Source organism: Myotis daubentonii, chromosome 1 (genome assembly GCF_963259705.1).
Source record: "Myotis daubentonii chromosome 1, mMyoDau2.1, whole genome shotgun sequence".
In the NCBI taxonomy this organism is placed as follows: domain Eukaryota; kingdom Metazoa; phylum Chordata; class Mammalia; order Chiroptera; family Vespertilionidae; genus Myotis; species Myotis daubentonii.
This window is the reverse complement of record NC_081840.1, coordinates 72,927,029-72,954,504: the sequence shown is the minus strand read 5'-3', so window position 1 is coordinate 72,954,504 and position 27,476 is coordinate 72,927,029. Positions and strand designations below refer to the sequence as shown.

At 41.2% G+C, this 27,476-nt stretch overlaps 1 protein-coding gene across 4 annotated transcripts in view; it reads left to right on the top strand.

Annotated features, from left to right (window-relative positions):
• Positions 1-27,476, top strand: part of FMN1 (formin 1) — a 302,227-nt gene that overhangs the window by 8,239 nt on the left and 266,512 nt on the right. The window lies entirely within an intron of this gene.

The window sequence follows — 27,476 nt, the reverse complement described above, 5'->3', positions numbered from 1 at the left end:
CCTGACCCTCTTCTGCTCTGTGGTTTCCCACCATCACTTCGTTGGCCTGCATGGACAGGATTGGCACATACAACATTACCCCTGACCACACAGGTCTTCTACAATGGCATGAAGAAAAACTCCTGTTTTTTTTTTTTTTATCATCCTGTGGAAGCATTATGTTTTCTGCTCCAGTCAGTTCATAGGAAATACAATGGCCATCATTCAGAGCCTTGCTCTGCGGATATCTACTTCTCCTTAATGTAGAGGCTTTGTTTTCTGATCTCAGAAAATCTTCCGCCGCCATCTAGGAACATTCTCTTTCAAAAGTCTTAAATGTTTTTGGATATTGCAAAATAATATTTTGGAAATATCCTGAAATATCAGAAAGCAAAAGAAACTTTCTGTTATCCTGTTCCATAGAGAAACCATTGCCAACCTTATGCATCATGATAGGCCAATGTGAATTTAAGGCTTAAAATTTTGTTTGGTCACACTCTGCAGGCTGCTTTTTTCACTTGAAAACTTGACTATTTTTTAGTGATTTTTGTTACATTTTAACAAAATTCCTTATAGTGGAATTGCTAAATATAAGGGTATATGCCTTTTTAAGGTTTTGATGCATAATAATAAATAGCCAAAGTTATGTTTTCATACTGAATATCTTTAGATAAAAATTAATATTTTTAGAACACTGAAAATAATTTATTTCCTTTATCATTTGCCTTTAATTTTAATTGTAATTTCTGGGGTACATAAGTTTTAAATATTTATGTAGTCATATATTCTCATTTTATTATATATCTTTTCTATTGGCTTATGAAGACTTTTCTGTATTCAAAGATCATGTATATCTTCAAATTTCTTAAATAATTTCTTTCTACTTCTTCCTTTCTTCTCACTTTCCTTCAATTTCATATAAAAAATTAACTTTGGTGCATAGCCTGAGGTAGAGATCTAAGCCAACCTCTTTTTTCCCCTAAGTTGTTAATTTTACAGCAGACTTCTGGAATAATTATCCCTCTGTGTGCTAAGTTTGGGACTATTTGGGGCTTTCTGTTCTCTTTGATGTGTTTGAAATTTTGTATCAGCATTTTAATTATTGCAGCATGATACTGCATCTCAGAATCTGTTCAAGTTGCATGCATACTTTTTAGAAATATGTTTGTGGCTTTCTCTTATTTATTCTTACAGCAAATCTTAGTTTACTTGGTTAAGTTTCAAAAGGATTCCTTTGGGACCTTTATTGGAATTGCATTAATTTTTAAATTGATGTGAGAGTGGGTATGAAAATTGAGATCTTTAAAATGCTTAGTATTTCTGCCTAGGAACATAGCTTATAAAACTAATTCAAATTTTCTTTTATGATTTTTCTTTTTTTAAAAATATATTTTATTGATTTTTTACAGAGAGGAAGGGAGAGAGATAGAGGATTAGAAACATCGATGAGAGAGAAACACCGATCAGCTGCCTCCTGCACACCTCCCACTGGGGATGTGCCTGCAACCAAGGTACATGCCCTTGACCGGAATCAAACCTGGGACCCTTCAGTCCGCAGGCCGACGCTCTATCCACTGAGCCAAACCGGTTTCGGCTATGATTTTTCTTTAAATATATTCCAAGGCATATTATTTTTTTTAAAGAATAAATACAATTAATGAATTTGTGTCTTGCGATTTATTTTTCTTAAAAATCAAGTGCATTCCTAAGAATCTTGTGACTCACGAAAGCCAGCTCTGATTAGTGATTCTTAATATTCTGTGTTGCCTTTAAAACCAGTGATGATAGAGGACTATGAGAGAACACACTGCAGTTAATTTTGCATATATTTCAGACCTGCCTCCTCCTCATGAAGTTAATGTTTGTGAGATTAAAATGGTACCATTTGGGGAACTGGCAGTAACTTAATTACCCATGAAATGAGGGAGAAAAAAAGAACAAAGAAAAGTACTCATGTTTTCTGAAACAAAATGAACTGTGCATATTTGGTTTCTCTTCCAATGTGCATCTGGGAAAAGCTCTTCTTTACTGGCTGTACCTCAGAGCTGGCCTGCAGCCAGGGCATGGTGCACAGACTGCCCCTCCTGAGAGTAAGCACACCACACGGGAAACAGGCCCTAGCAGGGGGCGTCATGGCCACTGGAGATTGGAGTGAGCAAGCTGTGGATGCATGTGGCATCTCTTGGGGCTTCCTCACACCACCCTGAACCTTGGAGTAGCTCAGGAACAACCTATTCAGAGTATTTTTGGATCAGATAGAGAAATAACTCACCTCTCAACGACTGTTTTGTTTCTAATTTGGGTTCCCTTGGTTATAGAGTGATTGGCTACCCTTCTTAGTGAGCCAGACATCCTTGCCTCACTAGCCAGGGAAAGCTATAAATATTTTGGAATATTTTAGTGGCCTACTGTACTATGAAAAGTTTCTCCATTCATAGCTAACAGGCTGCATTAGCCATGAATGGATTTCCTTTTAATGTCCTGTGTCTAGACAGGATTATGCTAAGTGTCTTCTTTCTCAGTTTAGGCAATGGGTTTGTGCATTGTATATTTTATAGGCCTTTGTGATATGTTACTATTACTGGCCAGATGACGAAACCTCTGTTCTTGTTTTCTTGAAGGAAAGATTTCAGTCAAGAGACAAAGTGCAGTCAAACAATACAAGGATTTCTTGGCCGCAGTAAAAATACACTTAGGGCAGTGAGACAGGAAGGGCACAGAAGAAGTAGGTGAGCCTAGGCTGGGCTGCTTTGGCTCACTGGGAAGTCAGAGAAGAGAGGGCCTTGCAGATAGGTTCAGGGGGTTAGCCTGGATGAGCTGCCACTGCCCATTGATCCTCTGGCTGCAAGTGTCCTGGGGTCCCTGAGAGGGAAGAAGGGGGTAGGGGAAGGGAATAGTGTGGGCATGCTGGTCTGGGTCCTTTGCATTGAGGGTGTTTATCTCTCTCTTATAGGTGGGGATTCTGAGGGGAGGTCTCAGGGGAGGGTCTCAAGTGAATATTCATCAGCTTTCCAGGTGTGCTCTTTGTTGTTGTTTGTCCACTGGTATTTAGAGAGTGGAAGGGAGGAATGAAGGGAGGGATAGAGGGAGGGGGAGGCAAGCAAGTGGGGTGGGGAGAGAGAGAGAGAGAGAGAGAGAGAGAGAGAGAGAGAGAGAGAGAGAGAGAGAGAGAAACACCAATGTGAGAGAAACACATTGATTGGTTGTGCCCTTACCAGGGCCACTACTCACATTTCACCAATGTTCATTTATTTTATGCCAATATAATGGTTAAAAGTTGCATACACTTGTTTTAAGTGTGTATTTTTCTGATACTGGCATGGTTAGATATCTTATTCATTTTATCTTCTTTTGTGACTTGCTTTGCTTTTTTTGTAAATTGCATCATTACTCTTTACTCTTTTGATTTGAAGGAGCTTTTTATGTATTAAGGAAATTAATCCTTTGATTGTTGTTTATATTGCATTCTTAATCTCCAGCTTGCCATGTCTTTTGCCTCCCGCTCTTTCATTATATGGAAATTTTATATTTTATGTAGTTACATCTTTTCTGGATTTATTGTTGGTTTAAGGAAGCTTTTTCTAACCTAAACTTTAACAAGTATATTTTAGCTAAAATGCACACATATATGTTTAGATTTTTTTTTAAATCTAGAATTTGTTTTTGTGTTTTGGTGTAAATAAATGTGTATTAAGGGTGGCAGTGTGCTGTAATGATGCCCCCATAATGATGCCTGGGCTATGGAATGTAATGTGGAGTCAGATTCGAGGCTTCAGTAGTGACTGGGCAGTCACACCTTTATTGGGCAAGTTACTGGGCAAGCTAATCACCTACTTATGCCTTGGGTTCCTTATAAGTTCTTAAAAATGTTCTTTTTAGTATTCAATGAAATAATGCATTTAAACACCTTAGCCTGGAGCATTGTAAAACCCAAACAATGTAAATTGCTATTATTTGCTTTCCCCAGGTAACTACTTGCCCCAACACTCTTTAATATAGATCATTCTTGCTCAGCAGATATGGAGTGCCAGCTTTCATATATAAATTCCCTTTCTACATGCTCATCTATTTGTAGATCCCTTAATATTTTTGCTTGTTGTTGTTGAGATGTATAGCTAGACCCAGCGACAATTGCATGTCTTTGTAATTAATGTAGTTTTCCAGTTATTCAAATATGTGGTGATTCAATTCACCTGTATTCTTATTTTCCCTCTAAATGTTGTTTTGATAGTTGTGAACATAAACTCTTATATATGAATTTGAAAGTTAGTTTCTCAAGATCTGATCCCATTGGAATTATATTAAATTGAAGATCAATATCAAAGGGCCTGATAATAAGGTCTTACCATCCAGCAACATCATTTATCTAACTGTTCAGATTTCTTTTATGTTTTCTGTAAAGTTGTATGATTTTCTTCTATAGCTTGTACATATTTAAATTAACTTCTGCATGTTTTATTGTAAACTAGGGGCCCGGTGCACGAAATTCGTGCACTGGGTGTGTGTCGGGGGGAGTGTCCCTCAGCCCAGCCTGCCCCCTCACATACTGGGAGCCCTCAGGCGTTGACCCCCATCACCCTCCAATCGCAGGATCGGCCCCTTGCCCAGGCCTGACGCCTCTGGCCTAGGCGTCCGGCCCGGGCAGCGGGGACCCGCAGCTGCAGCGGCCCCACGATTGTGGGCTTCGCTTTAGGCCCAGGCAAGGGACCCCTAGCTCCCGGGACTGCCAGCTTCAACCGTGCCCAGCTCCCATCGCTGGCTCCACCCCTACTTCCTGCTATCACTGGCCAGGGCGGAAAAGGCACCTGATTCTCGGATCATGGCTGGGGGGCAGGGCAAAGGCGGCCCCAGGGCCGCCTTTGCCCTGCCCCCCAGCTCTTAGCTCCCCCCTGGGTTTCCGATCACTGTCAGTGGCAGGGGGCTTCTTCCTGCTTTCCCTTTTGCCTCCCTGCATTGTGCCTACGTATGCAAATTAACCGCCATCTTGTTGGCAGTTAACTGCCAATCTTAGTTGGCAGTTAATTTGCATATAGCCCTGATTAGCCAATGAAAAGGGTAGCTCGTACGCCAATTACCATTTTTCTCTTTTATTAGTGTTGATGGGATTAATTTCCCATTTTAATTAGTTTAATTGCTTTTAATTGGTTTTGTTGGAGGCAACAGGAAGGGCACCAGGTGTATAACCAGTGGGGTCAGATCAAACCTGGGTTCAGTAACCTTGGTACTTGGGCTCTGGCTAGGAAAGAATTCAGAGCCAAGACCCAAAACTATAAGAAAACATTTATTTGGCAAATCACAGAGGTAGTAGTAATTCCTAGAAGAAATGGGCTTAGGAAACAAGTTACAGAGGTAAAGGAAGGACCCCTGGAGCTTGGGAGTTAGGAAGCTAATGGTAACATGCCTGGGGCAGGGAGGGGTGAGGGAAGGAAAAGGGAAAGGCATGAATGTGCTCCCAGGAGGAAGAGCTCACTGGGTCCTCCTTCCTAAGGGTTCTAAGGGTGGAGATTTTAGGATCTTTCCCAGGAGAAGATCTCAATAGAGTATTCAGTAGCTTTCTAGGTATGTCCTTTCAGGGTTGTGATCTCCATTGATTGGCCAGCACCAGGGGGTCATTATTCTATGCAGTTGGTCCTGAGGGCTGTGGCTGTTTTGTTGCTTATCTGGGCCTGGAGCTTAAATACAACCGAGGCCAAGATGTTATCTATAGGGAGGAAAGGTCAGGGGGTCCAAATCAGCGATATGCTAGGGGAGGAAAAGTCACCCTTGGGGTGAGGTCCCACCCAACACTTGATTGTCCACCCTGTTGACCTTCTGTACCTAGCCCATCGTCCTTGCTCTGCTCAAGTCTGTCTTGTTGGTATAACAAAGCGATTGATTTTCATGTTTTCTAATTCTGACTTTGTACTCATATTAGTTCCACTATTTTTTTGGTTGAGAGCCTTGGATTTTGGGGGGGAAGAGACAGACAAATCATAACAATTTATTTTTTTTTAATTGTAGTAAAATTTACATAATAGAAAACTTGCTATCTTAACCATTAAAATTTCTTATCACTGCATTTATTCACTTTGCTTATGTAGCACATATGGTTTATGTAATAGATGTATCAATGTTAGCCATTTTTTTTTAAATCCACACTTGAGGATATGTATTTTATTGGAGAGAGAGAGAGAGAGAGAGAGAGAGAGAGAGAGAGAGAGAGAGAGAGATCTGTATCCATATGCACCCTGACTGGGAATTGAACCCCCCACCTGTCCATGTGTGGGACAATGCTCTAACCAACTGAGCCACAGTGGCCAGGGCAAGTGTTAGCTATTTTAAAGTATAATTCAGTAGTGTTAAGTATATTCATGTTGTGCAATGGATCTCCAGAACTTTTGTGTTGTAAGACTGAAACTATACTTGTGGAGAGGAGACTGTTCCATGAGGTGACTTCTGCAGGATCCATCAGCTAGATCCAGGCCAGAACAGAGATTGAGTCCTGTAAATCCCCTCAGAAACTGTCTGAGAGACCCCTCCTGTAAGCCCCAGGCATGCTGGTTTCTGGAACAGGCCCTTGGCCTTCCCAGGGCAAGAATACAAGACATTTTCCCCTTATCCATCCTTCACAGTTCCATATAATTGTTTAGTGCTGGCCATGCAGCATGGAAGACTATCCTTATAGTCTTGTCACTCAAGATGCAAGTAAGTTCCCTTAATAAACTTTTGATGTAATGATGGAGTTGTCAGCCTCTTTCTTTGGTCTCTTGGCCTGGGAAGTTTTATGAACAATACCCATTAAACAACTTCCTATTTCTTCCCTTCCTTCAGACTCTTGCAACCACCATTCTACTTTGTTTCTATGCATTTGACTGGTTTAGGTACCCCATATACTTTAGGTGTCCCCTGATCTGTGCAAGATACTTTTCAAAGCCCCCAGTGGATGCCTTGAAATTGCAGATAGTACTGAACCTAATATAGACTATGTTTTTTCTTATACGTACATATCTGTGATAGTTTAATTTATAAATTAGCATAGTAAGAGATCAACTATAAAAACTAATACTAGCCCTAACTGGTTTGGTTCAGTGGATAGAGCGTCGGCCTGCGGACTGAAAGGTCCCAGGTTCGATTCCGGTCAAGGGCATGTATCTTGGTTGTGGGCACATCCCCAGTAGGAGGTGTGCAGGAAGCAGCAAATCAATGTTTCTAACTCTCTATCCCTCTCCCTTCCTCTCTGTAAAAAATCAATAAAATATATTTTTTTAAAAACCCAAAACTAATAATAAAGTAAAACAATTATAACAATATGCTGTAATGAAGTTTTGTGAATAGCTTTGCGGTCGTTATTAAGTAAAATAAGGGTTACATGAACACGAGCACTGCAATACTGAAAAGGTGAATATGCTGAAGGAATATGATGAAGGAATGCTTCATGTCCTGAGGGGAATGGGACTGGATGGCATGAGATTTCATTACTGTACTCAGAATGAAATACAGTTTAAAGCTTATGAATTGTTTATTTCTGGAATTTTTCATTTTGTGTTTTCAGTCCTTGTTTGACCATGGGTAACTGAAACTGTGGAAATTGAAACCATACGTAAGGGGCAACCACTGGAATCATACAGTATTTGTCTATTTGTGACTGGTTTATTTCACTTAGCATAATATCCCCAAGATTCATTCATGTTGTAATGTGGCAGAGTCTCCTTTTTAAGGCAAAATAATATTTGTTTGTCTGTTCAAATGTCAATGGACACTTTGGTTGCTTCCACTTTTTGGCTATTGTGAGTAATGCTGTTATGCACATGGGTTTACACATATGTACACCATGAGACCCTACTTTCAATTCCTTTAGGTGTATGTCCAGAAGTGGATGGCTAGATCATATGGCAACTCTGTTTTTTATTTTTTTGAGGAACCTCCATGCTGTTTTTCATAATGGTTGCACCACTTACATTCTCACCAACAGTTGCACACTGGTTCCAATTTCTCCACACCCTTGCCACCACTTGTTTTCTGCTATTTTTTTCCTTTTTATCTTGTTTGTTTAATAGTAGACACTCTAATGGTATAAAGTAGTACCTCACTGTAGTCTTGGTTTTTATTTCCCTAATGATAAGTGATGTTAAGTGTCTTTTCATGTGCTTATTGGCCACTTGTGTATCTTATTTGGAGAAATGTATGCTCCAGTCTTTTGCCCATTTTTCATCAGGTTTCTAACATTAGAAAATAAAACACAAATTGCTTTCTATTTTCTTACTAATCCTTTTCTACTGCCTAGGACCTCCAAAACAAAGCTAGAAAAGTAGTGAATTGTAGACATCCTTGTGTTATTCTTGCTTTTATAGGCTTTCTTCTAATGTTTTCCGGGTAAACATGTTGGTCAGAGATTTTTTTGATCAATAACCTTTATCAAGTTAAGGAACATTCTTTATATACCTTGGCTTTTAAGTGTTGGTATCACAAAAAGTAATTTGAATGTAATGTATTAGGGTTATATTTATTGAAGTTACTGTGTGATTCATGTGATTTTCTTTAACCTGACTATCTAGTGATTACATTTTAGAGTTACTAGTGAAGAATCGTCTCTATATTTTTGAAATAGTCCTATTTTGTCATGATAAAATGCTGAATTTGATTTACTGATTTCCTGGTCATTTTAAATAAGGAAAGGTCTTAGCCAAAAATAATGATTTTTGTGACTTCCAGGTAAGGGAAACAAAAGGAAATTATGGGGACATTTTCTATATTTTCAGTAGTAAAATATGCAGTGACTCCACAGCAGGGCACTAGAATGGTTTTCAGATCTGCCCTTTGTTATTCTGCCTTTTTTGGGGAGGAGGGGAGGGGTCACCCTTAATGTTAAGACTATTTCAGTATACCATCAACCAGAATAAGTAGAAGTGAACTTTGAAGAAAAAAAAAAAAAGGGCTGCTATTGTGTGTTGAGCTTCATGGCAAGCCTAGGATTGGCTCCTGGGGGATTTCCCTTGACTTCGAGCACATGTTCTATCTTGTTTTGTAATCTCAGAAGTTGCAGGTAAATGGCTGTGACATCAGAGTTACTGATGCTCCTAGATCACATTTAACTCTTATTTAGTAACATCTAGCACATGATTAGTTTCTCATTTATTGATGTTATTAATGCTATTATTACAAATAATAATATACTTGTCTATTCATTTAGCATATATTTACTGAGCATCTACTATATGAGATAGGTACTGGAATACAAAGGTAAATAAGACAAGATCCTTGCACCTCAAGCAGCTTATGGTTCTGTTTTGGGTTTGTTGTGGTGGTGGTCTTGGTAGTATAGGTAGGTGGTAGAGAGTAGGATAGGGGAGAGGTAAAACGTACACTAGTAAGGGCAATAAAACATCCTGATGCTGTTAATGAAGAATGCGTGGCTTATAGAAGGAGAGCCTGGTCAATCCTGTCTAGAGGAACTAGGACAGGCCTCCCGAGCAGCCTTGGGAAACAGCAGGCTGGGTAATTCAGGTGGAGGCAAGATAGACCCAACATGCAGAGGAAGGACAGAGTAGGGCCAGTGTGAGGAATTGCAGGTAGTTTATTATGATTGATAAGAGACCAGGGAAATGGTATGCAAGGGTTGTTAAAGCCCGTCAACTTGGAGAAGGGCAGGTCTTTGGGGGAGGGAAATTATATAGCAGCCATTCCAAGGACCTTAAGGTATCCAGTGGTTCTCAGCCCTCCTAATGCCGCGACCCTTTAATGCAGTTCCTCATGTTGTGGTGACCCCAAGCATAACATTATTTTCATTGCTACTTCATAACTGTAATTTTGCTACTGTAAACAATATGTAATTATATATGTGTGTTCTGATGGTCTTAGGCGACCCCTGTGAAAGGGTCGTTCGACCCCCAAAGGGGTCGCGACCCACAGGTTGAGAACCGCTGGACAGTGCGGGGGAGCCATTGAAAGGTTTTGGGCATGGAACTCACAGGACCAGATGTGGGTTTTGTAAGCCTGCTCAAGAGGTATTGCGGCTGATTGTGGGTCTGGGAGAGAGGCCAGTGGCCGCTGTGGGGAAGTAGGAAGACCAGTTTGGAGTTCCTTGTGGTGGTCTTGGTGGTAGATTATAGAGACAATCAATGATTTCTATTTTCTTGTGAACAGGTACCTTAAGAAAAAAGTCTTTATTCATGATACTGGAATCTGAGTTAATTAGTATAAATCAGTAGCTTCTTGGTTTTCATTTTAGGTGATGGCTTATACCTCTTGCTAAACATATTGCCAGGGCTATTAGAATAAAATAAGATAATTTGAATTTAAACTCATTTCTTTGTCCAACCTGGAATGAATGTGGGATTTAATAGTGATGTATATTAGTCTTCATTATGTTTATGGATTACCCAGTTTTGGATAAAATGTATGTTCAGCTCTAGGTCAATTTGCCTGAAATGAACTCACATAAGACCATTTGTCTAACAGCAGTTTACCTACGTTGATATTATCAACAACATTTTTTTTGTTTTTAACAGTAAGTAATTGTCGTGCTTGCAACAATCAAACCAAACAACCACTGCCATTGCACCAGGGTCTCTCTCTCTGATGAGACACATACAGTGGAACCTCAGTTCTTGAATGTAATTCGTTCCAGAAGGCTGTTCAAGAAGCGATTTGTTCAAAAACTGAATCATTTTTCCCCATTAGAAATATTGTAAATTGAATTAATCAGTTTCAGATCCACAAATAATTCCTTGTTTTAACCCTTGTTACATATAGTACATGACTAATGTACTGTTTTATCTATAAATAAACATTTATTTTCTTAAATTTATCAAACCACCTCCTACTAGCCTTAAACAAAATCATTTTCAGCACTCATTTCAGAGGTGTCTTTAAGGAGGTCGGTATGTAGCATCTTGGCTTTTGCACATACCCATTGCCTCTGAAATGCTATCACTGGCTAACGGCTAACTGCTTTTCATTTGTCCAAATCAGCAACAATTTTTCTACCTCTTCAGTTGCCTGTGATTGTTGTTTTGTGGGTGCTTTCACATCCTTAGCAACATTAGCACTTTTTTTTCTTCTCTTTTCTTATATTTATATGTTTTGTTGAAAGTATTACAGATGACCCTTTTTTATCATTGACCTCCTCCACCCCACTCCTTGCCCCTCCCAGGCCTTCACCACACTATTGTCTGTGTCCATGGGCTATCATATATTTATATAAATTCCCCTGTTAATCACCCCCCCTTACCCATCCTCTCACCCCCACCTTCCCTCTGATCTACATCTCTGTATCTATTTTGTTCATCGCCAACATTAGCACTCTTTTTTTTTTTTTTTGATATTTTACAGAGAGGAAAGGAGAGGGATAGAGAGTTATAAACATCAATGAAAGAGAAACATCAATCAGCTGCCTCCTGCACACCTCCTACTGGGGATGTGCCCGCAATCAAGGTATATGACCTTGTCTGGAATCGAACCTGGGACCTCTCAGTTCTCCTGCCGACGTGCTATCCACTGAGCCAAACCGGTCAGGGCAACATTAGCACTCTTGATATGGCCTCTTTATGTTTTAAAATTGTGCTAATCATGGATTTTGGATTTCACTAGCAGCAAAAGCATTCTCTCCATTTTTTTTTTTTGCCTGAGAGATGCATTTTGTCATGCTGAGGTATCAACATGGAAGTGTTGTCAGGTAGAGAACCAAACTCCCCACCCCCCACAACTGAGACATTTTTTTCCTTGACCTGAATAGTTCGAGTTGAGAGACATTCGAGAACCGAGGTTTGAATGTACTTTCTAAGGATATCAACTGCTACTTTCTAGCCAACAAAATCAATATCACACTTTTCAAACTTGGTAAGTTTTTACCTCTGCCTAGTTATCTTTCAAATCCTACCCACCTTCTCCCCCCAACCCCCCTCTAGTGTTGCTTCTTTTATAAAGCCTTTGACTATCTGATCCTCTCCTGAGCTCTTCTGAAAATCTTGGCCACTAGACACTGCCTATGATAGGTGTTTTATTGTTGAATTTTATTTGAATATTATATTGTTTAACATCTTATGTGTTTGCTTTATTACCCAAATTTGGTCTCCGTCTTCACTGGGGGAAATAATAATCTCAGGAGTCTGTTATAATTCAGATATCTAAAATGGGGTCTGGGAAGCTTTCTTTGATAAAGAAAGCACCAAAAAGTCTGCCCATCTATTCCAATAAAAGATACATTTCCAAATCAATGTTTTAAAATTTTTATTTATTTTTTATTTATTCATTTATTTATTCTTTATTTTTTAGAGAGTAAGGGAGAGGGATAGAGAAATGGAAACAGCAGTGAGAGGGAAACATCGATCAGCTGCCTCCTGCACATCTCTTACTGGGGATTAGGCCCATAAACTAGGCATATGCCCTGACTGGGAAACGAACCAGTGACCTCTTGGTTCATGGTTTGATGCTCAACTACTAAGCCATATCAGCAGGGCTCCAATCAAATTTTAATGCTTGATAATTATAAAATTTTATGTGGTGTTTTCACAGGTTAGGTACTAATAACAATCATAACTACTCAGTCCAGAATTAAACCTAAAACAAAAATTCTTGTGACCACAGGAAATTTTTAAAAATCAAATTATTTTATATTTGTAGTCAATGGAAATTATGAGAGGGTAAGTAATAATGGGCATCCTAGCATAACGCTGTACTACTTTTGTATAAATTCTGTGAAAAGTGAAATTGAAATGTGTTAAAAGATGAAATGGAAGCATGTGAAATTTCCAAATGTTAAATCACAGTTTGTTCAAAGTCTTTTTAAGCAGATAAGTTAAATGGCAAATCATGGCGTTATTAGATTCCATTAGCTACATTTAAAAGAATGTCATAGCCAACTAACATTGGGTGGATAAAAAGAAGAAAGGGAGAAAAAGAAACGTGTATAGACATTGAATCATTATTTATAATGACATGGAAAAATGGGGGGAAAATCCCTAAATAGTCACAAAAAGGGACTAATTATGGAATATTCATGCAATAAAATACTATTCAGCTATAAGCTAAAAAATCATTTCTTATGTGTAGTGATATCAAAAGATTGACAAGGTCATTATGTGTGAGTGAATACTTATGTACATATTTAAAAATCTCTCTGTATGATACACAAGAAACTGGTAGCATTGCCTGTGGTGGGGAAGAACTGGGTAGTGGCACCAGCGGTGAGAGGGACGTTTTAATGTTTACCCTTTGTTATCTTTTGAATTTTGAACCACTGGGCTATTACTTATTTTTAAAAATAAATTATATTTAAATTTAAGGTGAAATGTAAAAAAAAAAATAAAAATAATAAGTAATGGTTTTGTTTTTAAGGTATCAGTATTCATAAATTTCCAAGATTTTGTGCTTTGCAACTACTTAAACTTGTAATGAAAAACTTTAGATGTCAACTTAAAAGTGTGTGAGAAATACATTATTTTTTAGAAAAAATGTTTTGCATGAGCGAAAGAATTTGAAAAGCACTGTTCTAGTTTACTCTTTGAACACACTGCATCAGAGTCTCCCGTGATCATGTTAAAAATGTAAATTACTGTGTCCCACAGGGAATGATAATGTGCATGATAACAGCTGACATTTATATAGCTTTGTGCGCCAGAGCTAGTGAAAATGCCAGCTTTATTTCTACAAAACGTGTCAATAATGTTTGTCTTTCCCCGAGGGCATGGCAAAGCTCCTTCCCCGTGGCTTGCTGCCTGGTTTTCAGTGGCTATAACTGCAGCCTAAGGTTACAAAGGACACGGCCAATTCCCTCAAGCCTGGGCCTGCTCAGAACTTTGTCCTCCCCTTCTCCTGCACCTGTGGAGCCAGCCTGTCTTTGTAGGGCCTTAGAGAAGACACTTCCGGACTCTCTCCTTCAATCCTCCACACCTCTGTCCCCTCCCCACTCAAGCTCAGATCAGCTGTGGGCTGCTTGAGGGAGAGTGTCAGAACGTCCATGTCTGTACCAGGAGCAAAGGGAGTCTGTCCTGTTGTGCTGTGCCTGGGGAACTGACCGGCTTCTGTCTGAGGCATGAGCTGGTCTTCCAAACATGAGCCTGGGGTCTGTGTCAGCAAGACAGGAGTGTGGCTTCTGCCTTACTTCATTTCTGAAGTTTATTAAGGGTCAGAAATAAGTCTCTTGCTGCAGAGTTCAATGTTGTCTTAAAAAAATAGATGTGAATGGTAACAAGCCTGGTAGGATATCCTTCTATGTAATAAAAGGCTAATAGGCAAATCGACCAAACGGCGGAACAACCGGTCACTATGACATGCACTGACCACCAGGGGGCAGATACTCAACGCAGGAGCTGCCCCCTGGTGGTCAGTGCACTCCCACAGGGGGAGCGCCGCTGAGTCAGAAGCCGGACTCACAGCTGGCGAGTGCAGTGGTGGTGGCAGGAGCCTCTCCCACTGCGAGAGGGCACAGGCCTGACTGAGGAATCACCCCCCCCCCAGAGTGCATGAATTTCGTGCACCAGGCCTCTAGTATAGGATAAAAGGACAGAAGGAAATGCAGCAAAATACTAATAGCGGTTGTCTTAGAGAATTGGATTTTCCTCTGTTATATAAATTATAGTTCCTAAACTGCTTTTACAATCTACAAATCTTTTCAAAAATTAATTATCCTTTCTGAGAGGGAGGATAGTAGGCACTCATAAACAGTACAAATGGGTACTCTGCCACTTATAAGAGGGTATTTCCATATCTCACTGTTAATAACCACAATGATGGATACTGTGTTTTACATCTGCCAAGCACTATGGAAATGAACTAAAGGCTATACATGGCTTAAATAATTAAATTATCATCTTTATTATAATGCCACAAGGTCAATAATTATACTTTACTGAAGAGGATACTGCAACATAGAGAAGTTGTATACTTTTCTTGCACTTTACAAAGCTAGTAAAGAGAGAAGCCAATATTTGAATCTTGGTAGTTTGCTCCCGAATCACTATTTTGTAAAATTAAACTTATAGAGATGTCAGGTCATACCTGCTGACACCATACTGTGTCCTTTCACAATAAATAAAGGGACAGTTTTAAGAACTAAATTGGGGATTCCCTTTGGAATGAATAGAAATAAATAAATGTTGGCTATAAAGTAATGTTGAATGGATAAAATCTTAGTGTGTTCTTATGTGGAGTTGTGTGTGGAGGAAGTATTTCATGTAATAAGCACTCAACAATAATTTTATTTGAAATGCACACATGTATTTCAGAGTTGCCTGCGCATCTTCTACTTGCCAGGCTATGTTCTAGGCATTTGAATTATATCAGTGAATCAAGACAGAAAAAAATTCTTGCCCTTCCAAAAAGTTGCATTCTGTGGGCGCGAGGAAAAGGGTGATAGTGGTAAATATAGATGATAAAAAATATAGTAAATAAATTGTATCATGTCTTTATTAGATGGTGATAAATGCTATGGAAAAGAAAAGCCGGGTGAGAGGCATTGGGAATGTGGTGGAAGGGTTGGTTGCAGATTATTTATTTATTTATTTATTTATTTATTTATTTATTTATTTATCTTCACCCAAGGATATTTTGAGAAACACATCAATTGGTTGCCTCCTGCATGAGCCCCGACCAGGGCCCAGGCCTGGGAGGAGCCTGCAACCAAAGTATGTGCCCTTGACTGGAAATCAAACTTGGGACCCTTTGGTCTGCAGGCCAACACTCTATTCACTGAGCCAAACTGGCTAGGGCTGGTTGCAGTTTTAAATAGGGTGGTCAAGGTAGACTCATTGAGAAGGTGACAGTTGAACAGAGAATAAGAAAAGGAAAATGGATAAGGGAATGTGGGAGAAGGGAACAGCCAGTGTGAAGGCTCTAAGTACAGCATGGGTGTGGCGTGGTCCATGTAACGGGACCAGAAAAGCAGTTAGCTAGAAGAGGAGGTTCCAGAAGTAATGTAGACCCAGAGGTTCTTAACCTGAGCTCTGAGGACCTCTAATAGGTCCAGGGATAGAATATAGGGGTCTATTAATTTGGATGGGGAAAATTTATCATCATCAATATTATTTAAAATATATTTCTGTTGATTTCAGAGAGGACAGGAGAGGAGAGATAGAAAAACATCAACGATGAGAGAGAATTATTGATCGGCTGCCTCCTGCATGTTCCCCACTGGGGATCAAACCAGTAACCTGGGCATGTGCCCTTACCTGGAATCAAACTGCAACCTCCTGGTTCATAGGTCAACGTTCAACCACTGAGCCAGCCTGCTATTATTTTTAATAATAATATATAAATTACATCTAACTGAAATTTAACAGTTTTTTCAGTTATGAATGTAGGCCAAAAAACCTCAGTAACTTAATAAAGTCTATGACCTTGTCAGAAGTCACAGATATTATCACATCATAGGTAGTGGTAGTGTTCATCACCATGTCACATTGAAATTATGTTAGTAGTCAGACCTGCCACTAGACCTTGTTATTTAATGCATTAAGAAGGGGGTACATGTGGTACTGTATCACATAAAAAATATTTTGACAGCTGAGTTGGTCTCCTCTATAATCTATTGTATTTTACTTTTATACATTTAAAAATATTATTTTGAGAAGGGATCAGTAGACATTGCCAACTGCTATGGCACAAAAAGATGTAAGAATCCCTGATGGGCAACATTGTAGGCCAATGTAGGATGTTGTTTGATGTTGGCCTTTGTGCTGAGAGTGAAATGGGGAGCTGTTAGGGAATTTGGACATGTTTATTCTTGTGTCTGGAAAAGCTCACTCTGGCTGCTGTTTACTAGAGGTTGGGGATGAGATGGAGGTGGGAAGGTGTGGGGATAGGTGGATCCAGGGTCATAGTTATTAGGAGATTATTATGGTGACCCAGGAAGAGATTTTACTTGCTCAAGAGATGGTGGCTTGGACTATGGTTGTAACAATAGAGGCAGTAAAAAATAATCACATTCTGGATTTATTTTGGAAGCAGAACTGACATCGGAGGAAGTGGAATTCTTGGGGTGCTGCGAGGAAAATAATTCCCTGAGACCCCCATAGTAGGATGGGGTTTTGTGGAAAACTTTACTAATGATGTAAAATTAAGGGGTTTCTTCTGTAAGGTCCCATCTCTATTTGTCTCGCCCTGGCAGAAGGCCAGTCTTGTCTTCAGCAGGGCCAGAATTAAGGCCACCTCCCAGAATTTCTGCCATATTAAAGTCCACCCCAGCCCAGCAACTAGCTAGCTTAGCTTGTGTTCCCAGCTGCATTCCTTGTGTGTGAGGTCCAGAGAGCCATGGGCCATGGGGCTGCTTAAGGCCACATGGCTATGCAGAGAGAACAGGCAAGTGCATGGAAGTGTGGATCATGGAGCAAGAGAGAGAAAGAGCAAGAGAGTGGGAACTGTTTGTCTAGGGATTAACTTTCCAAGATTTTGTGTATTTCTGATGGGGTCCACCCCCTAACCCAGCGGTTCTCAACCTGTGGGTTGCGACCCCTTTGGCGGTCGAATAACCCTTTCACAGGAGTCGCCTAAGACCATCCTGCATATCAGATATTTACATTACGATTCATAACAGTAGCAACATTACAGTTATGAAGTAGCAACGAGAATAATTTTATGGTTGGGTCACAACATGAGGAACTATACTTAAAGGACTAGAAGGTTGAGAACCACTGTGGACCTAAATCCATTGTTCCCCAGGCTAGACTAATAAGCAAGCAGGTTCCCTACATCACCCCGACTTCACTGCTCATGTGCCCATGTCCCCTTTTGTTCCATCCTTTTCCCCAGTGATCTGCAGGGAATGGACCGGTGGTTCCCTGGAGAGCGTGATGCTGTAACTTCCTGGTGAAGCTGGCCAGATGGCCATGCTTACAATGTCTGACTTTTCTTTGCTTTCTTTCCTTTATTAATATTAACTAGCTAATTACAGTGATAAGAGTCGATCGGGATTTCCTGATAGATTGGATGTGGGGGAGAACAGTCAGGGATAACATCTAGCACGGGTGTAGGACCACAATCAGGCATTATTTCTGGTCTGGGAAACTTGAGGTGGGATTTGACTTTCACAAGAAATGTTAGCAGGCACTTGGGTATATGAGTGTGGAGTTAGGGAAGAGGGCCTCTCACCTGTAGATATACATTGGGGAGTCATTTATTTGCACATATAAAAGTTGGTTTTTAAACCTCTGAGTCTGGATGAAATGCTGAGTATAGACGGAGAAGAGGAACCAGGACTGACCCTGGGGAACTCCAAGAGGAAGAGATTGAGGTGAAGAGGAGGCAGCAGCAAAGTAAACTGAGAAAGAGCATCCAGTGAGGTAGCAGGAAAACCAAGAGACTGTGGAGTCTTGGATTCTACATTAAAAATGAGGGAGGGACTATGTCAAATGGTAGAGCAGGTAAAGTAAGAACTGAGAATCAACCATTGAATTTATTACTTATTTATTTTTGTTAATCCTCACCAAAATATATTTTTTTTCATTGATTTTTAGAGAGAGTGGAGGGAGAGAGAGACAGAAACATTGATGTGAGGGAGATACAGCAATTGGTTGCCTCCCGAACTTGCCCCAACTGAGACTGGGGATTGAACTTGCAACCCAGGCACATGCCCTTGACCAGGGATTGAACCTATGACCCTTCTTTGGTGCCAGGAGCAACTTTCTAATCATTGAGCCACACTGGCCAGGGCTGACCATTGAATTTAGAAGTGGGGAGTATATTGGAGGATACTGGTGGAGGAGGTTGGGGCAAAAGTCTAATTTGGAATGACTTAAAGAGAGAATGACAGTTGGAGACAGTATGTGGACAACTGTTTTTGAGAAATTTTATTGCAAAGGAACAAAATTGGGGTAGTAGCTAGTGGGGCAAGTGGGATCAAAAGAAAGGTTCATTTGCCCTTACTTCCTTCCACTCTCTAAAAATCAATGGAAAAAAATAGGTTCATTTTGTTCTAATTAAGATGGGATATGCCAGAGACAAGGTTCCAGTAGAAAGAGGAAATTTGATGTAGGAAGAAGGGAGACTACCTGGACTGATCTCTTTAAGACTGTGAGTAGCATGGAGATGTTGTGGACTGGCAGAGGGGTGGGCTTTGATTGGAGCATGGAAAGTCATCTCTGGTAATAGATTCGAGGGTGGAGAATGTGGATATCAGTGCTGGGAGGTGGGCAGATGTGGAAGTTCTTCTGGCTGTTTCAGTTTTATCAGTGGAGTATTAAGCAAAGCTATCAGTTAAGAATGAAGATGAAACAATAATAATAGTAATAACAGCTGAAAATACACAGGGTGCCCCCCCAAAATGTATATATATTTTAATAGCTGATAGCTCAGTTTTGAAAATGAAATGTATTTTAATAAACACTGCCTTTATAATTATTCAAAGTGTGTGTATACATTTTGGGGGGACACCCTATATATTATATAGCTACTAGAGGCCCAGTGCATGATTAAATCGTGCACATGTAGGGTCCCCTAGCCTGCCATTAGGGCCATGTCTGCCACCCCACCAAGCCTCCCACACTTCACCAATGCTGCTGGCGCCCTGGGGATGGGGGTAGGGTGTGGGGAGGGGTCACGAGGTGCTCCAGCACCTCCTGGTGACTGGTTGTTTGGTTGTTCTGCCCTTGTGGCGTCAAGACTACAGGCCTTTTATGATATAGATATGCAAGGTATTGCTATAAGCACTGTACAAATAATAGATCTCAATTTTACAACAACCTTGTTAGGTAGGAATCATCATTATCACCATTTACAGATGAGGAAACAGAGACACAGGAGGTGAACAATCACAACCCAGACCCCACTGTGGGTAAGTGGCAGAGCTAGGATTCGAACCAGGCCTCCTGGGTCCAGAGTCTCCTCTCAATCATGATGATACCAATTGCCAAATTCACCTTCTAAAACAGGGGTAGGGAATGACTTGAAATTCAATAAATCTAGGAGCTTTTTTTTTAAACATATATTTTATTGATTTTTTACAGAGAGGAAGGGAGAGGGATAGAGAGTTAGAAACATCAATGAGAAACATCAATGAGCTGCCTCCTGCACACCCCCTACTAGGGATGTGCCTGCAACCAAGGTACATGCCCTTGACTGGAATCGAACCTGGGACCCTTCAGTCTGCAGGCCAACGCTCTATCCACTGAGCCAAACTGGTTAGGGCAGGAGCTTTTTTCATAGCAACATAAATTTATCTTAAGTGAATTATATTAAGCAAATGATGTTATAAATATCCAAATGGACCTTGGCAGAAAAACGTTTCCCCACCCCTGATCTAAAAGGTAATACCTGTTCCTTTTAACCAGTGACGCTCCGTGTCCTACAAAATGGAATACTCTAGTGCAGTGGTTCTCAACCTTCTGGCCCTTTAAATACAGTTCCTCATGTGGTGACCCCCAACCATAAGCTTATTTTCGTTGCTACTTCATAACTGTAATGTTGCTACTGTTATGAATCGTAATGTAAATATCTGATATGCAGGATGGTCTTAAACGACTCCTGTGAAAGGGTCGTTCGACCGCCAAAGAGGTCGCGAACCACAGGTTGAGAACCGCTGCTCTAGTGCCTACCTCTGAGGATTAGAGAAAGTAAAGTAAACTGCTTAGCACAATGCCTGGTTCATAGAAGATATTCAATAAATGTTAATGCTAACAATAATTCTAACTGCAGTAATTTTTTGTTGTTGATTATGTTGACAGTTCATGATTTACTGCTTTTTAGACAACACTGGATTTCTTGATTTAAAATTGTTTTCCAAATAGAGGGACAAAATAGTATGTTATGCTTTATTAATATTTCTTTAATGACTGTCAGGGTTGAACATTTGTTCGTATGTTTATAGGACATGGAAACAGTGACACTGACTTTGTGTTTGTGTGATATCTGTTACCACAGTAACTAAGGCAGTGAGCTGTAAAGGGAGTGTGTGGTTTTCATGAGCCCGGCCCCAGCGTACGCCTTATGAGAGCCAGAGATTGGAGCAACCTGAGGCGGTATGATCTGAGGGCTCGTTCCGCTGTGGCTTCTTTATTGTGGCAGCTGCGACTGTGGCTCCAGGAGTCGCCTTCGTGAAGTGTGGCGCGTGATGACAACTGGAAGAAGGGGAGGAGTAAACGTGGCTACAGATGCATGAGTATAGTAACGGCCACGTGGAAAACACCTGTGCATGTTCGGGGATGAGTTGGAGCCTGGAGCAGTGAATTTCAGGAAACCACTAATTGGGGCGGGTCCTCTGGAGAGGACAGGCTGAGTCAGACCCGGTCCAGGGAATGTGAGTCTGTCAGGAAGTCCAAGTCCTCAGGCTGCGCCAGCAGCAGGCACTCCACATGCCAGCTCCTTCCTGCAGGGGATGAGGAAAGCGTTGGTCGGCGTATCAGGATGTTTGTTGTCCTCTAGAATGAGTATTTATTGAGCTGGGATAGTATGGTGCAATGGTGCAGACATTCAGAGTATATTCTATAGCCAAGCTTTCTGCATTCAAATCTGGCCCGTGTTCCTTATCTGTGTGAGCATGGGAAAGTACTTTACTTCTCTGTGTCTTGGTTTCCTATTCTTTTTTTAAAAAATATATTTTTATTGATTTCAGAGAGGAAGGGAGAAGGAGAGAGAGAGAAACATCAATGATGAGAATCATTGATCGGTTGTGTCCTGCACGCCCCGCACTGGAGACCCAGCCCTCAACCCAGGCATATGCCCCTGACCGGAATCGAACCTGCAACCCTTCAGTCCGCAGGCCGGCGCTCTATCCACTGAGCCAAGCCGGCTAGGGCATATCCTGGTTTCTTATCTCTAGTATGGGGTGGAAATAACACTTCCCACATAAAATTCTTATGAGAATTCAATGAGTTAATAACTTATTTTATCTAACGTACGATACACATTTTCCGCATTTGAAATTCTGGTATGTTTTACATTTTAGAATTAGAATTATTTTCTTATAAATAAAGAATATACATACAAATACTCATGCATCTTAGGATTCATGGTGTTCTGTATTTGAGGAAATGTGTTATTCGTAAAGCATTAAACATGACTTGGTAATGGAAAATGCTACTGTTAGCTACCATTTACCGGGCTTTATTATCACAACCAGATCCTAAAGGCCCCACTAAACCTGAAAGGATTCATTTATTGCAAACCCCGTATCCTTGTACTGTGAGAGTTCTGTAAAGCAAAACAAAACCCCAAATAAGAAGGCAGAAGATATATCCACAAAGAGTCACATGAACTTTTGGTCCTTTGGGGCCTCAGGGCTGTATTGGGTGACTTTCTAGGTTACCTTTCCTTATTTCCCTTCATTGACCTCCCAGGCCTGGCCACACCCTCTGCTTTCCTATCAGACCAATGGGTCACCTATTTCAAATCCTGGCCTCTCCTCCCTTCCCGTGCTATTCTTTTCTGTTTCAGTCAGCTAATGCTCTGTCCACATCCTAGACCTTATACTTACTCAAGAGAGCTTTAACTTTGAAGTGTTAAGTGATAGCACCCAGTTTCTGTCCACCATTCTATCATTTCAGCTTTCTCCCCAAGTTCTCCGAAAACACAGATCCCTTTTCTCCCTCAGGGGCTTGACTCCAAGCATCTTTCTCCAAGGCTACCAACCGTTCTGTCTTCACTTCCTTCTTATGACATTGATTCTGTCTGTGATCTATGTATCCCTTCCGGAACATTCTTCATGATGCTCTTCCTTTCTTTACCTCATCACCACCCATAGCAGCCACCTGACAAAGCCCTGGCCCTGCAGATATCCAAACACCTGCCCCCTATCTATATCTGAACTAAAGACGCTATTGGAGAAAATGACACAACTGTCCAGGATCTGCAGCTGTGACTTTTGGTCTCTAATTCCAAGTGGGCCCTGCACACTGCCCTCCCCCCAACCCCACCCCCCATCCTGACCGTAATATGTGTTCCTAGCCTGAACTGTTCAGTTTGCAGCAGCTGTTTTTTCAAATCATGTTCTACTGCTTCAGAACTTCTAGTTCTTTTCCTGTCTGAACATTTGACCTCACTTAAAAGCTGTAAAGAGGCTGCAAAGTATGGTAGGAAGTGGATTGGAAGTGGTCAGGACACCTGCATGCTGCGAAACAGTCATGTGACCTTTTTCTCCTCTTGTGTTTCCCCTGGGTGCTGGTCAGAGATTCTCTATGCTGTAAAGCAGTTACTAGTAAGTCATTTTATTTGGGTATTAGTTTCTGCCTGTGTTCTTTGAGGGAGGGGTTCTGGACTAAGTGACTTCTGAGACTCTATCTTTAAGGTTCTGTGATTTTATGATTTAAGTTTTATATATGTTTTTTCAAACCAGCTTTCATCTTCAGATAGACTCTAGAACAGTGGTCGGCAAACTGCGGCCCCTTGAGTGTGGCTCTTCCACAAAATACCACATGCGGGCGCGCACGAACAGTGCGATTGAAACTTCGTGGCCACACTCAAGGGGCCAAAGAGCGCATGTGGCTCACGAGCCGCAGTTTGCCGACCACTGCTCTAGAGACTAGTGCTGATAATGCTATTAAGTAAAGCAGGAACGGTCTCACTTATCATAGGAACCTGTAAAGCACGTTACCTTTTGATATGACAAACCGATTCTCTTTCTATTTTATTATTTTTGAACTAGTGAAATGACTTCTTATGGTTTGGTCGATCATTTATTTTATCAATAGGAAGGAGGAGAGACGAAGAGTGTCTGGTTTCCGTAATAGTTAGGCTTTGCCTTGAACCTCAGCCTGGGGCTTCTGAGAAAGAAGGACGTGCTTCCGGACCAGGTTCTACTGCAAAGGGGGGGGTGGGGGCGTGGGGGCCAGCAGGGCCTGGAGCTTTGCTGCCAGACCAAACCGAACGTCTCTATGAAACGAGCTGATACCCTTCACATGCTGGCAGAGGCTGCCATTTCTAAAACGATAATCTGGCTGGTTATGTTGGGGGTTTTCTGGTAAAATGGGATTTCCTCAAAGAGCTTGCCATTTTTCTTCCCCCCCCCCCATCTGAAGTCCCTTCTATATATTCCCAGAATTTGAACATAATTTCTGGATTCTGAAATTTTAGCGAAACTGTGGTGGGGCAAGAAGAACCCAGTTCCTGCGTGTAAGCTCTTGGCTCAATGCAGTTAGCCTTTGTGGCCTCGTCAGCGTGGGCAGAGCAGAGCTTGGAGTTAACGAATGGAGGAGCAGGCTTTTTACAACCCGGGCAAATGCATCACTTTCCACCTCGCAGACATCGTTGTTTGAGGATAACACGGATGCTTGGCTGTACGTCAGAATCACCCGGACGGCGAAAAACCCCAGTGCCTGGCGTGCATCTCACACCCATTAAATCTGTCTCTGGGCTGGGGTCCATGCGTAGTTTTTAAGCCTCGCCAGGTGATTCTAACATGTAACCAAGGTTGAGAAGCACTGAATAAAGCCTTTATAGGGGAGGATTAAATTGGTTGGCTGGAGGAGAAGCCTTGGCTTTCAGAAGTGAGCTGTTGTGTCTCCAGTTCAACTGCGGCTGATTTTGACTTTCGTAACACAGTAGCAAGAGCCGAGGTGGCCAGCTGCACAGGACTGATTTTTCAGAAGTGTTTTTACAACCTGTGAGTAGCAGCCGAGTTTCGCCTGTGAGTGAGGGTACACTTCTTTCCTATGCTCTGTCAGGAGTGTTCCTCCCTCTGTACCGGAATGGAAAGTGGGAGATGTGTACATTTGGGAGATGTGTGTTGTTTCCATTTCATTTGGTGCCTTATTCTTTCTGTTCATTTTGGAAAACTAGATAATCGACTTCCTCATAGCTGTTTCCGTGAGAAATTATCTAAAAACAAAATCAGATTACATGGGGGGAAATAAAGCTAAAACTACCATGGTAAAACTAAAACATCAGATTTTAGAGAAGACGTTAAACTGAAATGTGTAGAAGCAGTATTTGGGGGATGACTGTTTCTGTCTGTGTGCACACAGTCTTCAATTTCTATAAATTGAAGTGGCCTGTTGTACAGTTTCCACTAAAAGTGCCAAGAGATCTTAGAGTACGGTTGCCAGATAAAATACAGGATGTCCAGTTAAATGTGCACTTCATATAAACAATGAATAATTACTTAGTACAAATACATCCCCTATACTGCATGAGACCTACTTATACTAAAGAAGTATCTGTTGTTTATCTGAAGTTCACATTTAACTGAGCATCCTGTAATTTTATTTTCTGAATCTGGCAAACCTGTGGAGGTTGGATCAGAGGGCAGAGAAATGTCCATTTTTTCTGAGCTGGATCTCCTTGATGTGACCTTACCTCTCACCATGTTCCTACAGAGAAGCTACTAAGCTTTCCATCTCAAATGCTCGCTGTGCTGGCTTTCCTATATGTGTAATAGGTCTTCTCATCTTGGTCTTAGGATTGAGAAATGGCAGATTTTAAAATAGCCACACACACACACACACACACACACACACACACACACACCAGTTCTTAAATTCTGAATGGTATAAGTAACGTGAGTTAAGACCTTACAGTTACATGGCTTTCCATCCCAAACTCTCACTTTTTTTGTTATTTTTCCTTCTATGTCTAATAGCTTTTCTTATCTTTGATGAGAAGAGACTTGAAAATAGCCACAAAAGTCAGTTCTTAAATTCTGCGTGGTAGAAGTAATGCAGGTTAAGACCTGATACTTAATAGGCACCCAGCCCAGTGGCAGGTGCAATATGTTGTCATGTGGAGTACTTTTCCACCATGTGGGAGACACAAGTGTCCTGTCTCCCTTAGAAACCTGTGCAGGTGGCCTGGCCTCCTGGGTACTTGTCTGGCCTGGTTTACCAGAAAATTCCACTCTCATTCGAGTGAAAGCTGGCTGGCTTTCACCTGCCTCTCCAGAGACTGCCCTTCACCCCCCTCACCCCCCCCCACCCCACCCCAAGTTCATTTTCTCGGCGTCAAATAAAGGACCCTGTCAGTTACTGAGTCAAGGCACCTTCTACAGAGCAGGGAACTTCTCCCAAAGTTTTCAGTCAAGGCAGCTAATGCTTATATGCTTTGTTTTCTTTTCTTTTTTTCTGTTTTGTTTTTTATTAGGATTTTACATATCCATTCTGTTGGAGGTAGATAATTTGCCTCACTAACTATAAAGCTAAACCTAGTCTTGTGTAAAAAAGTCTATATGTGAAATTTTGGACATATCATTACCGTTTATAGAAGAGAATCCTGAATACTTTCAAACTAATAGAAAAATAACAAAGTGAATGTACACTTGTATATTAGCCATCTACATTTAAACAGTTGCCATATTTTCTTCAGACTTTTAAAGCCAGTGGCTGAGGCCCCCTCCCCCACCCCCTTTTAAATCCCTCTCAATCCAATTTCTCTGCTTGTCTCCCCAGAGATAGCCACTTTCCCAAGGTTTGTGTGGGGGTCACCACCAGGCAGAACTTGGGGTGGTGCCATTCACAACCAACCTATGTGGCCTTAGACAATGCATAGCACGGGGTTCCTAAGCCCTGTACAAATGGTATTGTTGCAGGAGGACTGGGTGGGTGGAATCCTCCCTGGCAGTGGGAGTGGGGTTCTTGGAGTTCCGCTGGAATAAGAATTTGTGAAGGTCCCATGGGAGGATGAGATGTTGTAGAAAGCTTTATTTGTGTGGGATTATATCACTCGAGTTCAAAAGTCGCATATCCCTTAAACCAGTCCTGAAGAAGGTGCCGCTGGGCGTTTAGTAGAGCTAAAAGCAGGGCCAGTGTCCAGAGTTTCCATTCCAGAGTGGAGTCGAGTCTGATGTAGCATCAGGCTAGATTTAGTCCATTTGTCCATTGTATGGGTCCCACGTGGCCCTGAGCCATGTGGGCGAGTGCAGAGGAGCGCGCCCCCTGCAACCCGGCGTCCCAAGAGAGCAAGAGGGCCAAGAGCGCTAAAGAGAGAACTGTCTTTGTTCAGGAGTTAAGGATCTCAGATTCCAGGCCCTTGCCATGGCCACGCCTTTTCTGGCCACTGACTCCCTCCCAGGTGTGACTGACAGGTAAGCATCTCCCCATGTCACCCAGACTTACTGGGCATGTGTCTATTGTCCAGTCCCTTCCCCCCGTCATCTGTGGGGAACAGTCTTGGAGAATGTTACTGCAGCTTCCTGTCAAAGCTGTGTAAATGCATGCCTGTGTTATCTACTCTCCCCTTTGCTCCCTTCCTGTTAAATAGTAACCAGGTTATTATAATGGTATCAGGATTACCATTTAAATTTTGACAATCATGTCATTGTAAATAATACCAGTTTGTCTCTTCCTTTCCAGTTTTTACATCTAATTTCTCTTCGTATTGCATTGTTCCAGACTTCTAGTATATAGGAAAATAAGAGTGATGGTGGATATTCTTAACCTTGTTTCCTGAAGTTTCACTATTACATTTGAAGTTTGCTGAAAATTTTTGATTGATAGTTTTGGATATGATTCCCTTCTATTCTAAGTTAGCTAAGAGTTGTTTTTTAAATATCAAGAATGAGTGTTGAGCTTTATCAAGACATTTTTCTTTATCATTTTGTACCATTTGGAGATATAATGGTTTTCCTCTCTTAGTATATTAATATGGTATATACCACCGATACA